Here is a 12,443-nt window from a genome sequence, read left to right as displayed (position 1 = left end):
AAGAGAAAAATAAGTATCTTGCACAAAAACCATAATATGCTATTCTTTTTCATTTTAAATATGAATATTAGGCATTTTCCCCCAATAAGTGCTTTTCCTTGTAGAAAATTCTAAGAAAAACTTACCATATCTAGTTGTCCATTACACAAATGCCAGTTTCTATTCTTTCTCTTAAGTATTAGGTGTTATTTTTATTTTTTGAATTTTAAGCTGTTGTGGTAATAACATTAGAGATCTACGCACTTAAAGTTTTAAGTGTACGATACATTAAGTGTGCAACAAACTATTGTTGCCCGTTTGTAAACAATGTACAGCAGATCTCTAGAGCTTATTCACCTTGTTTAATTGAAACTTTATGCCCATTGATTACAATTCCCCATTTCCCTCCCCTTTAGCCCTTAGCAACTACCATTCCACTCTTTGATTCTATGTACTTGACAGTTTTAGTTACCTCATATAAGTGGAGTCATGCAGGATCTTGAGGACATTACACTAACTAAAATAAACCAGACACAGAAAGACAAACACTGGATGAGGTTTTCTAAGGAGCCTGGTAGTGTTCAGTAAGGACTACTCCCAAGAATAGAATCCTTGGGAAGGTGAACCTTTAATGAGCAGGTCTCAGGAGAGTTAGAATAGAGGCAAGATAGGAGAAGAGTCTATTCATTACAGAAATATGTTACAGAAATATCAAGCAGAATAAAAACTGAACCACAACCTTTATATAGGTGGTTGAGTCATTAAGGATCTCTAGGAGGCAGTTATCGTAGAGTTAAGTAATGGGACAACTAACCAGTTTTAGCAAGTTAAAGAGTAAACGGGAAGTACAAAGTATGATCTCTAAAGAGAAAGTATGGTTTTGCTTTATGACAGAGAATGGAAGGAAGCTGACAGAGGGTTAACTATGGGGAGGCAGGGTAGAATAGGACTTTTATGTGCATAAATTAGATAACATTTGTAAGTGGTGGTGAAAGATAATATTTGTAGGTTGGATGATGGTAATAGTGAACATAAGGCGCTTACTATGTGCCAAGAATTATTCTAAACACTTTACATAGATCAGCTCATTTTAATCTTCACAACAACACTGAGGTAGGCACTATTATTATCCCCATTTACATGAGGAAACAGGCAGAGAGGTAAAGCAAATTGAGCAAGTTCACACACAACTATCAGACACAGGATTTGAATCCAGCCTGGGGCACCAGAGTTTATGCTCATAACTTCTACACTTTGCTGGGGAAGACGAAGGTGCAGGAAAATAGGGCATAAAGGGCCACAATCCTTTACCCAGAAACTTTTGGGGCCAGATGTATTTTAGAATTCAGAAATTTTCAGCTTTTAATATACATATATTTTCTTATAGCCACGTAGGATCTGGGGCTGTACCTTAAACACAGTCACATTGGTAACCGACATCTTTGTAGTAAATGTATCAATAAATAAAGACCAACCTCACATCAATTGGGGTCAAGTTCTTCCAGGGGTTAACAGAAAACTGTCAAAGTTCAGAGCTGTTTGAATTTTGCACTTGCAGATAAGGAACTGTGCTCCTGCAGTAGCCAAGCATATCTCCGAGGGGGAGGCAAAGAAGAATCTGGTAGTGGGATCTTGGAAAGGGTTAGGAACACCTGCTCCTTTGTGAAAAGAGAAGCAGGGCAAAAGGAAAAACAGCAAGGTTATGTCCCAACTCCTCGTTCCCATCTCCCACAAAATCCCTGTTTTCCTTTCTTAGTATAAGTCAGATGCTGATGGATGTCACCATTTTCCCTTTAAGGTCTAGAATGGCTTGTCCTTGCTTTTCCTGTATTTTACCTGACCCACCAATGGGGTCAAGGTGATTCTACCTCTTCCTTCCAGGTATAGGTGAGACAGAGAAAGGGGAGAGAGGTTGAGGGGCAGAAAATACCACAAGAGAGATTTTTTATAGTACTTGTTTCTTCTTTGTGACTAGAAGTAATTTATTAATTCATTCATTTATTCATTCACTCACTCGTTTTGCTACCACTGGGGCAAAATCCTTAGAAAACAGCTAAAACCTTGGAGAGTACTTTAGGGACAAGTGAAACAAAACTTAAGAGACTTCATTGTGATGCCCAGGAATTTAGAGAGAAAGAGAGGGAGATTGAGAATGAATAAGACATTGAATCATGGAGTGCCTGGGTGGCTCAGTCGGTTAAGCATCAGACTCTTGATTCTGGCTCAGGGAATGATCTCACAGTTCATGAGAGGGAGCCCCCTGTCAGGCTCTGTGCTGACAGGACAGAGCCTGCTTGGTATTCTCTCTCTCTTTCTCTCTCTGCCCCTCCCCTGCTTGCTCTCTCTCTCAAAATAAATAAGTAAACTTAAAAAAAAGACACCAAATCAGGCTGACATGGATGAAAAGAACAGGAGCCCAAATAGAACTAATTAAGATTGAGAAGGTATTATTTTTTTCCAGAAGGTCTGTAGCATCTATCGCTGCATCTCACCTTTCCAGCCACCGCCAGGCCCAGGTTGCAAGAGTCCCTGGGTTATGTGTTTGGCTGGCTGGAGCAGGGAATCCGTAACTCAATTGGATAGGAGAGGGGAAGTATGAAACATTCCTGGTATTCCCAGTAGTCACTTGGACATATTAATTTAGAAAAATATTGTTAAACGTAGTGTTGGCTACTAAAGTATTCCTGGTGGTCCAGTGCTTAAGGTACATATTAAGCCAGAAACTGGAGAATGCATTCTGGTTTGCAGGTTATTTCTGATATGGTATTACAATGTCAGGCATTTCGGGGGTTAAAAAGTCTTTGGTAGGCTAGCCAGGAAATTTAACATGCATGTAAAATATATTCCAAACAACCAACTTTTGGAAAACAACCCTATAAGTTGGGGACTGCCTGTTTTTATATTCCCTTTGCCAAAGCTACTAAAATTTGTAGCAAAATAGAGATTAAAAAATAATATATTCTTGTGACTCAACAGTGTGGCAGCATCTTCAAACTGAGAGTGTAATTTTAGAGTCAATATTATTTTCTTGGGCATTTTCTAGAACCAAAGAGAATCAAGTGGAAAGTCACCACATCTGGCAATATCAATGGAGAAATTCTGCTTTTACCTTTACAGTTAAAGTAGCTCTTTCAAGTTTAATTGTCAGCATGAATGGGGGCACAGGTCGTATTCTGATCAAACCTGCTGATGTTACAAAACTGAGAGATATAGCAGGTATGTTATCGAAGAGACACAAACATTTTGCTCCTCTCCCATCTCCTCCATCTCCATGATTCAATATGGTAGTAGTTTGGAGGATCATGTTGCATTTGGTATGGAGAAAAAAAGGGGGTGTTTTGTTTAGGGTAGAAAAGACTTATGGGAGGGAAGAAAATCATTAAATAGAAGTGAGATTCTTCCTGATTTGTTTTATGGGGCTCTAGTGGACACACCTAAGACCATGGTGGTAGATTTTTTTCTAGTATAGGAAAGAATAACAGAATTTCTCAAAAATTAGATAGTAGGTTCCCTTTCTCATGTGTATGCAAAGAACGAATATCATGCATCAAGCTCAGGAGAGTCTTGCGTTGGGTAGAGGGTCAAAGTAGATGGTCTCCAAGTTCTTCTTCCAATACTAAAACTCCATAAGTCCCATGAAAATTATAACTACTCCCACTTTCTTCCCCAAGCAATATGATATCTTCAAAGTCAGATGCCAATGGGAAAATTCTAGTTGATGCTAAGCCCCCAGTTGGCCATACAATTGTGAAATCAAATTTTAAGTGTTCCTAATGGAGTCAGCCAACCTGGGACTGCTCATTTCCTTAGTCATGGAGATGTACTTTTGGAAACCAAAATCTGTAGTAGGCAAAAATCAGTCCAAGCCATGTGGCTTTCCAACAGGGTATGATTACAAAAAAAGGCTGAAATTATTATAACCCAGAAGGGGAAAAGTCAGCAGAATTCATTATCCTTATAAAATACATTCTTTGATCCTTCCTTCTACCATATTGTATGCACTGTTTCCTGGGCTATCTAGTGGTCAGTGAGGTCAAGATAATGTTGTGTATCTCCTGTTTCCTTTATATTGGCCTTACAGAAACTAAGAGCCAAGATTAGCCATTCTAGTTTTTTGTTTTTTTGTTTTTTGTTTTTTAGAATAGTTACTATTTAAGAAGTTCAAGTTTTTCATTGTTGGAAATCATTTGGAATTCTCTAGCATGTAGCAGTAGCTTCTACTTGATCTTTGTAAGTAAGAACTTCAAGACATTGCAATGTGCTCACAAATAAAGTCATAATGGAAGTCTGTTTTTCTCCTTTGTAACACCAAATGAACTTGTAATTGCTTGATCAATGTTGTCTGTCCATCTGGAATGCAAACTCCATGAGAGTGTGGACAAGCTATCTGTCTTATTCAGCATTCCATGCCCATTACCTAGAGCAGTATTAACACCCAAAAAATGTTGAATGAATAAATCTAGCAATGAAATGGTTACCTGTTCTCTCAAATGCTGCTTGTTATCTTCCACATCACAACACACACACACACACACACACACACACACTCCTTTGGAACAATTTCTTTTTTTTTTTTTTTTTAAATTTTTTTTTCAACATTTATTTATTTTTGGGACAGAGAGAGACAGAGCATGAATGGGGGAGGGGCAGAGAGAGAGGGAGACACAGAATCGGAAACAGGCTCCAGGCTCTGAGCCATCAGCCCAGAGCCTGATGCGGGGCTCGAACTCACGGACCGCGAGATCGTGACCTGGCTGAAGTCAGACGCTTAACCAACTGCGCCACCCAGGCGCCCCATGGAACAATTTCTTAATAGAATAGAAACAGTTTACCTTTTTGTTTCACAAATTGCAGAAAGAAAGCACTACTTTCTTGTTCCTATGTCCTGGATCAGTGCAAAGATTCTCTTTCTTCCTTTCAAACTACTTCATTGATCTTTGTTATCAACTATATCAAATGGGTACTGGGACAGTTCATAGTGGTGTAAGGACAACTCATCCAGCTTTCAAGATTTCCCTCTAAAGTACAACAAAACTGGGGCGCCTGGGTGGCTTGGTCGGTTAAGTGTCCGACTTCGGCTCAGGTCATGATCTCACGGTCCGTGAGTTCGAGCCCTGCGTCGGGCTCTGTGCTGACAGCTCAGAGCCTGGAGCCTGTTTCAGATTCTGTGTCTCCCTCTCTCTCTGCCCCTCCCCTGTTCATGCTCTGTCTCTCTCTGTCTCAAAAATAAATAAACGTTAAAAAAAATTAAAAAAAAAGAAAAAAAAGAAAAAAAAATAAAGTACAACAAAACTGCTTCTAAGTCCCATACAGAGGGGAACAAGCTGTGGATGGCTTCCCGAGTAGGTAAATACCACCTCACGGGACAGTGGAGACCAGCGGCCTCATCAAAAATTTAGGTTAATATAGATCTCCTGATGCTTATATAACTTTGAATGTCTTTTCAGGCAAAATTCTTTTCTGAGAGGCAGACCAAAGGCAGCTAGAGAGTGTGTGCTACCTGGGAATTGGGAGGTGGGGAGATGGATACTTCTAAACACTAACTTTCCCTGTCTAGCAATTTTGCCAGAAGCTGGACAATCCAGTTTCTAACCCAGGATAGTCTTTTTTTTTAATGTTTATTTATTTTTGAGAGATGGAGAGACAGAGTATGAGCAGGGGAGGGGCAGAGAGAGAGGGAGACACAGAATCTGAAACAGGCTCCAGTCTCTGAGCTATCAGCATAGAACCTGACATGGGGCTCGAACTCACGAACCATGAGATCATGACGTGAGCCAAAGTTGGGCACTTAACCAACTGAGCCACTCAGGCTCTCCGACAGAATAGTCTTAATAATAAAATTATCTTGGTTTGTGTATTATGTACTTGTTCCATACACACCTATGTATATATTTCATTCAAACACTGTGAGGTAATTATTGTAGATATTGATTATTATCATTGTTATTCCCATCTATCTTGCATGTGCAAAAACCGTAGAGTTTAGATGACCATTTTAGGGTTAAAGTGCTAGTTAGAGGCAAAGCTGGATCTCTATCTCTAGGTGACAAAGAAGCATGGTGAAGCAATCACAGGACGAAAGCCCATTCAATCCCAACTCTGTTTACTATCTACATGGTCTTAGAAAAACCCTTTGCATTTTCTGAACTTTATTTTCCTTACTGTTTTCAAATGGGGGCTAAAGAGGTATAGAGGGATAGGAAGCAGGTGTTAATTGTGTCCTGTTTACCTCATGGATTTTTTCTCGTGGGGATATTAAAGATCAAAGTGCTTTGTAAGGTATAACTGTGAGACTGTATTACTTTCCTAAAGAAGTTTTTATTTTAATTCCAGTTAGATAACATACAGTGTTATACTGGTTCCAGGTGTACAATTTAGTAAATAATCCAATTCAAAAATGGGCAGAAGACATAAACAGACATTTCTCCAAAGAAGACACACAGCTGGCCAAAAGATACACATAAAGATGTTCATCATCACTTACCGTCTGGGAAATGCAAATCAAAACTACAATGAGCTATCACCTTACACCTGTCAGAATGGCGAAAATCAACAACACAAGAAACAAGAGTTGATGGCGATGATGTGGAGAACAGGATTACTCATTCACTGTTAGTGGGAATGCAAACTGGTGTAGCCACTGTGGCAAACAGTATGGAGGTTCCTCAAAATGTTAAAAATAGAACTACCCTACTATCCAGGATTGCCACTACTGGAAGTTTACCCAAAGAGGTGGTATTACTCATATTCCCAAGAGAGGTGTAGAGCATGGTACTATGGAGTAGGACAGGTTTCATTCAAGGCCCAGGGCCCCCTCCTTTGTACCTATATGACCTTGACTGTGTTCCTGAATCTCACTAAGCCTCAGTTTCCTCATCTGTAAAATGGGAACAATAAAAACTGCCTCATAAGGCTAACATGAAGATTAAGTGAGATTAAGTGCAGAAAACAGAATCACCAAAAGGTAATAGGAGCACCATCCTCATAATGTGTCTTCTTTACAATGGAAGAAACGGACGTTCAGTAGCTGATTGATTTGGTGTCAGGACACCCAAAGAGCAGAGCAGTAAGAGACTCAGTAAACCAGTGTTTTGTCTTGTATTGGCTCTGAGAGAAACAGATTTGGTGAGTGGAAGCTGGACAAGAAGCAACTTTTTTTCTTTTTCCCTCCTTGCTACCACCCCACCCACCTCAGTCTGTAGGGTCTATTTCTTTAGCGTTTGAGAAAACAGGAGTCCCTGGAGGCCCAAGGTGGGACTAGTACCAAAGAGAGTTTTCCTCCTCTGTTGCTACAGGAATCGCAAGAAACCTTAGGCAAGAGATTGGATCTAAGTGGGGCCATTGCTTAACACCCACGTTTTCCTGATTATTAGGACAACACTTCTTCCCAATGAGGACAAGGTCTGAATGTGGGAGTTTTGTGAGCCCCGTAAGTAACTGGAAGTAAACTTTTCAGATGAAACTTGCTTGTCTCTTGCTGCTGCCTCTGCTGGTTCATGACAGAGCAACATGATTCACAAATTTTGCAATAAATAAATTGTAGTCACTTACTAAGTCATAGAAGAAAGTTTCTAAGAATAAAGAGGAATCATGGGACTGTGTGGCATCATATTGCATAACAATTCATTTTAAAATAGTTCAAATCTTCCAGGAAAGGGAGAAAATATTGGTAAATCAGAGAGCATCTAAAAATTCAAACAAGGCTGTTAGGTTTATGTTGGGACTTTGGGATTCGGTTGAAAGTTTGACAGAAAGGAGGAAGAATTAGTGATTCCATTCTGGTTGATGCTATTCATGTGAATTTCTCATCTCAACAGAACACCAGACAGTTGCAATTTTGAAAAATGTATTATATTTATAAGGGAACAACACCTGCTTTTGAGACACAAGATAGAAAACCTGGATCAAAACCATTCAGAAAAATTGGATCAAAAACATGGATCAAAACCAGGAAACTCATTTTTAAAATTATTTTTTAAGGCTTACAAGAAACATATACAGATATTCTAAAATAAAAATCACTTAACTTTCTTCAAAAAACAGAAGCAAACAAAACAAAACAAAAACCTGATGTAACTAGTTTTGTCTACATGAGAAAAGGGAAATGGAAAACTTTAAGATTAATATGTAGGTAATTAACATCAGGAAGGGTCCAAAATATGCAAGTATTTGAGATAGAGGTAAACTGAGCTCCTTAATTGTCCACCACTGCTTTGCAAAGTGGGTTGGCCACACTGAGTTATTGTGTACAGAAAGAAAATACATTAATATTTCTTTTTCTTTATCCCACACCTTCACCTATATATTATATGTGTCTTATATATATGTACAAAATGTGCTGATTAGTATAGTTGTATAGCATGGAATTTAGAAATAAATGTGCATATTAGGAGTACATGTTCAAAAATTTTATTGATGGGAGTACACAGTGAATTAGATATGGAGATCATGACTGAATGATTGGCCCAGTTCTAAATTCTACTGGGCAGAGTAGACATATACTCATAGTTACATATGATTATTTACTTTGGCATCAATCTGTGAAAAATATTTGGGGAATATGGATTGTGTGATGAGCACCATGCTACACATAGATAGGAGTACAAGAAATGTCTAAACTATAGGCATTCAGCCTGTGCCTGAATGTCTCTCTGACAGTCTCTCCATCTTGTAGAAGAGTCTGTTGAATTGTTGGAGAGCTGTTATCATTAGTATATTCCCGTTTATACTGCATCTGAATTTGACATGTGACAACCCAATTTGGAAGTACAATTTTTTTGGTCTAAGTTTTACCTACAAGGGCAACACTGGATAGCTTTTATTATTATTATTTTTATTTTTAATCTTAATTTATTTTTGAGAGAGAGAGGAGAACAGAGAGAGAGGGAGACACAGAATCTGAAGTAGACTCCAGGCTCTGAGCTGTCAGCACAGAGCCTGACACGGGGCTCAAACCCATGAACAGTGAGATCATGACCTGAGCTGAAGTCAGATGCTTAGCCAACTGAGCCACCCAGGCACCCTTGGATAGCTTTTAAATATCCGAAGACAGCTCAAGTCTATCTTTTATTTCTCTCTTCCCTTGGGCCCTACTTGGGCTCTTTCAACTCTGTAATATACTCTCTTAAATGGCAGGCATGTGAAGTTAGTCTAGTTTGTCAATTCTGTTTTAAAATGTGATTGAAAGAAAATAAAAATAAAATGTGATTCAACTTGTGCTGAATGCATGAGATTATCATTTCTCTTGATTTGGATGCCAAGTACTATTGACAAAATTAATAATTAATATTATTGAAAATTTCATCTGTCTCTTTATGGTTGACTAGGGTTCCCGAAGTTTTTACTGTGAACTCTGGGCTAGGACTTTACTAGTTTATTTATATAATTACCCCTATAACTGTGCAAGTTATTATTTAGACCTAAATGTAGGGTTTATATTTATCTCAGTTAAATATCATCCTGTGTGCATTTTGATTTGTAGCATGGCTTCCTGGGATTATTTTTTTATCTTGCCTCATTCAACAAAAATTTACTAAACCCCCACTAAAAATGCTAATCAGTGTTTTGGGTTGTGGGGTCATCTGAAAAAATAAGTCATAGTCCCTTTTCTTGAGTATCTCACATTGTAATCAGGACACTGGACATAAACTTCTCCATCATGCAACATGTTAAACTCTATAACAGAGGCATGTGTAATGAACATGCAAAGAAGAAAAGCATTTAAATAATTGGTAATATTTTTATATTGATTTAGAATTTGTGATTAACTTGCATATCTTATTTAACTCTCAAAACAATTCTGATGGATGATAGTGTTAGAAAATAGTCATCAATTTACAGAAGCACCAGAGGCTCAGAACAGTTAAATGACCCAGCAAATAAGAACTATCTTTTCCCCCTTTTTTAAAGGAAACCAGGACAAAGTGATTTTATTTTTCTGGCTCAATGCTTATTTTCCAAGATTCCCCAGAAATTCTACATAGTGCCCTCAGAGATTTATGACCAATTCACTTTGGCACCTAGGGATGTAATCTTTTCAGGTTTGTTGGTATAAATTCATTTAAAACAACTTCTCTACCTGTATGTCAGCTGATCTTGGTCTATAATACACCTTTCAAAGTTTGAAGTCCATGAATAGAGCTTTTTTATGCTCCTGTTTGTCATCTGTTGTTATTTGCTAATTTTCCAGTGTCCCCTGGCAGTGGCTGATTCTTTCTTTATTTTTCCTCTACTCTGAACACGGCTTTTGAATACTCCTTTCTATTGAATTTTCTCTTCAATTGCCAGGTCCCTTTTTCCTCCTCTTCTCCAATGTTTGACAATAAAATATGGAAAGAGCAGTAGTGTTACTGATAAAATGAAGTAAAGTCCTTGTGGTGGGGTTTTGGGGTAATGGTCGGGTTTGGAGCTGATGGCCAAGAAGGAATTCTTGAAGGAGTCTTTGGTGCAGAAAGGTGATTTTATTAAAGCACGGGGACAGGACCTGTGGGCAGAAAGAGCTTCACTGGGGCTGTGACAGGTGACTGATTCTATACCTTCAGGTTGGGAGGGACTTAGGGACAGTGTAAGTCTCTAAGGAATTTTGGAAACAAGGTTTCCAGGACCTTGAGGGGCTAGCTGTTGTTAGGGAAAACATTTATTACTATTTAGTAAAACCTCAGGCATGAGACCCTTCAGATGTATGACGGGCCATATGCTTGGAGCGTAATTGCCAACATATACTTGGGGGTTAAAGATAAAGGAGGTTTACAAAGGAATTTTTATGTGTTTAAGGAGACTCACAGGATCCTGGGGAGGGAAGGATAATGTTAAGCCAAGATTCCCTTTTGTCTTATCCAGGCAGCTGAGCTCCTAGAGGGAGATCACTCTGCCTGTTTCAAGGACTTGTCAATGGGCTGTAGGCAGTAAAGGAATTTAATTTTTCATTTGCCTTTGTTTCCTACATCACCATGGCAAGCACTTAAACCCTCTTACATCTTGATGAGGGTAATATTAGGGCTCCAGGGAACTCCCTGGAGTCTATAGGCTTCTGGAAATTAGGGTATGGATAAGATTGCCTTTTTCTTGAAGTTTACTAAGTTATCCATGAACTGAAGGAGACTCCTGTCCTGCATGACTGTGATCTCTATCAGTCAACCATTTTGCTTTCTTTCCTTTCCCCTGTTCTTGGGCAGCCAGGAGTGTCCGAAGAATAGCACACATATCCCACGTGGGGGTGGCGGGGGGAGGTGCTGTGTGCTAGCTTGTGCTTTGCCTCATGCTCCCTCATCACTTGGAACTGTCACCATTAATTGCTTTCAAATTTTGGCCCATCTTTATGAAATTTGTTTCTTTATTCCCTCTTTGAAAACAAACCTAGGTTATTGAACGTCTGGGCTGGAATTTCTGTTGAAGAAAAATATTCAGAGGCTCTTGGAGGGTGTCCAAGTTCTCAAGTCTTTTTTGTAAGTAGGTAAAACCACTTGTTTGAAAAACAAAATTCTCTCCTCTTAAGTCTTTTTTGTCATGTGCACTGGTGAGCAACTTTCATTGAAATTATGAGTTACATATGAGAACAGAGTGACAGGTTAAAAAGATGAACTCTTTTGCACTATATTGAGTAATTTAATAGCAAGAGGAGTTTATAGGTCTTTTAATTTCGAATCATAACATCTATGAGAATCAACAATCCCTCTCTAACCATAACAACTATAGGGCATCAATGATACTGAAGTTATGAGTACACAGATTATGAAGATCTAAATTTTGACTCCTACATAATCCCCACTCAATAATTAAAACCCGGAGAATTGAGACTGCTAAAAGTTGACAATCAAGCAGTACTACCAATAGAAATAACCATTCGTATACTAATCTTATCAGAAGATGTCTGCACTCATGGGCTGTCCCATCCCTAGGTCTAAAAACTGACACCATCCCAGACTGACTAAATCAAAGAACCCTAATAAGCACACGACCCAGACTATATTATGGCCAATGCTTAGATATTTGAGGCTCAAACCACAGCTTTATACCCATGGTACTTGAATTGGTTCCATTAACATATTTCAAAAAATGATCAGCATGTATACTATAAAGTCATTAAGAAGCAAAATAAGCATTAACCTTTAAAGTTAAAGATTGGGAATTTAAATCTCCCCTTAATGATATGCCACAACTAGATACATCAACTTGATTCACCAGTATTATGTCAATAATTTTTTTGTTAAAGCAGAAATTTATTAAAATCCATTTTTTTCCAATATATGAAATTTATTGTCAAATTGGTTTCCATACAACACGAGTGCTCATCCCAAAAGGTGCCCTCCTCAATACCCATCACCCACCCTTCCCTCCTTCCCACCCCCCATCAACCCTCAGTTTGTTCTCAGTTTTTAACAGTCTCTTATGCTTTGGCTCTCTCCCACTCTAACCTCTTTTTTTTTTTTTTCCTTCCCCTCCTCCATGGGTTTCTGTTAAGTTTC

General features: G+C 38.6%; 1 protein-coding gene across 1 annotated transcript in view; it reads right to left on the bottom strand.

Moving 5' to 3' along the window:
• TSHR (thyroid stimulating hormone receptor) overlaps positions 1-12,443 on the bottom strand; it is a 164,398-nt gene that overhangs the window by 126,683 nt on the left and 25,272 nt on the right. The window lies entirely within an intron of this gene.

The sequence above is a fragment of the Prionailurus viverrinus genome, chromosome B3 (genome assembly GCF_022837055.1).
Source record: "Prionailurus viverrinus isolate Anna chromosome B3, UM_Priviv_1.0, whole genome shotgun sequence".
Taxonomy (NCBI): Eukaryota; Metazoa; Chordata; class Mammalia; order Carnivora; family Felidae; genus Prionailurus; species Prionailurus viverrinus.
Note: the sequence above shows the minus strand (reverse complement) of the source record. Positions and strands in the feature narration are given on the sequence as shown.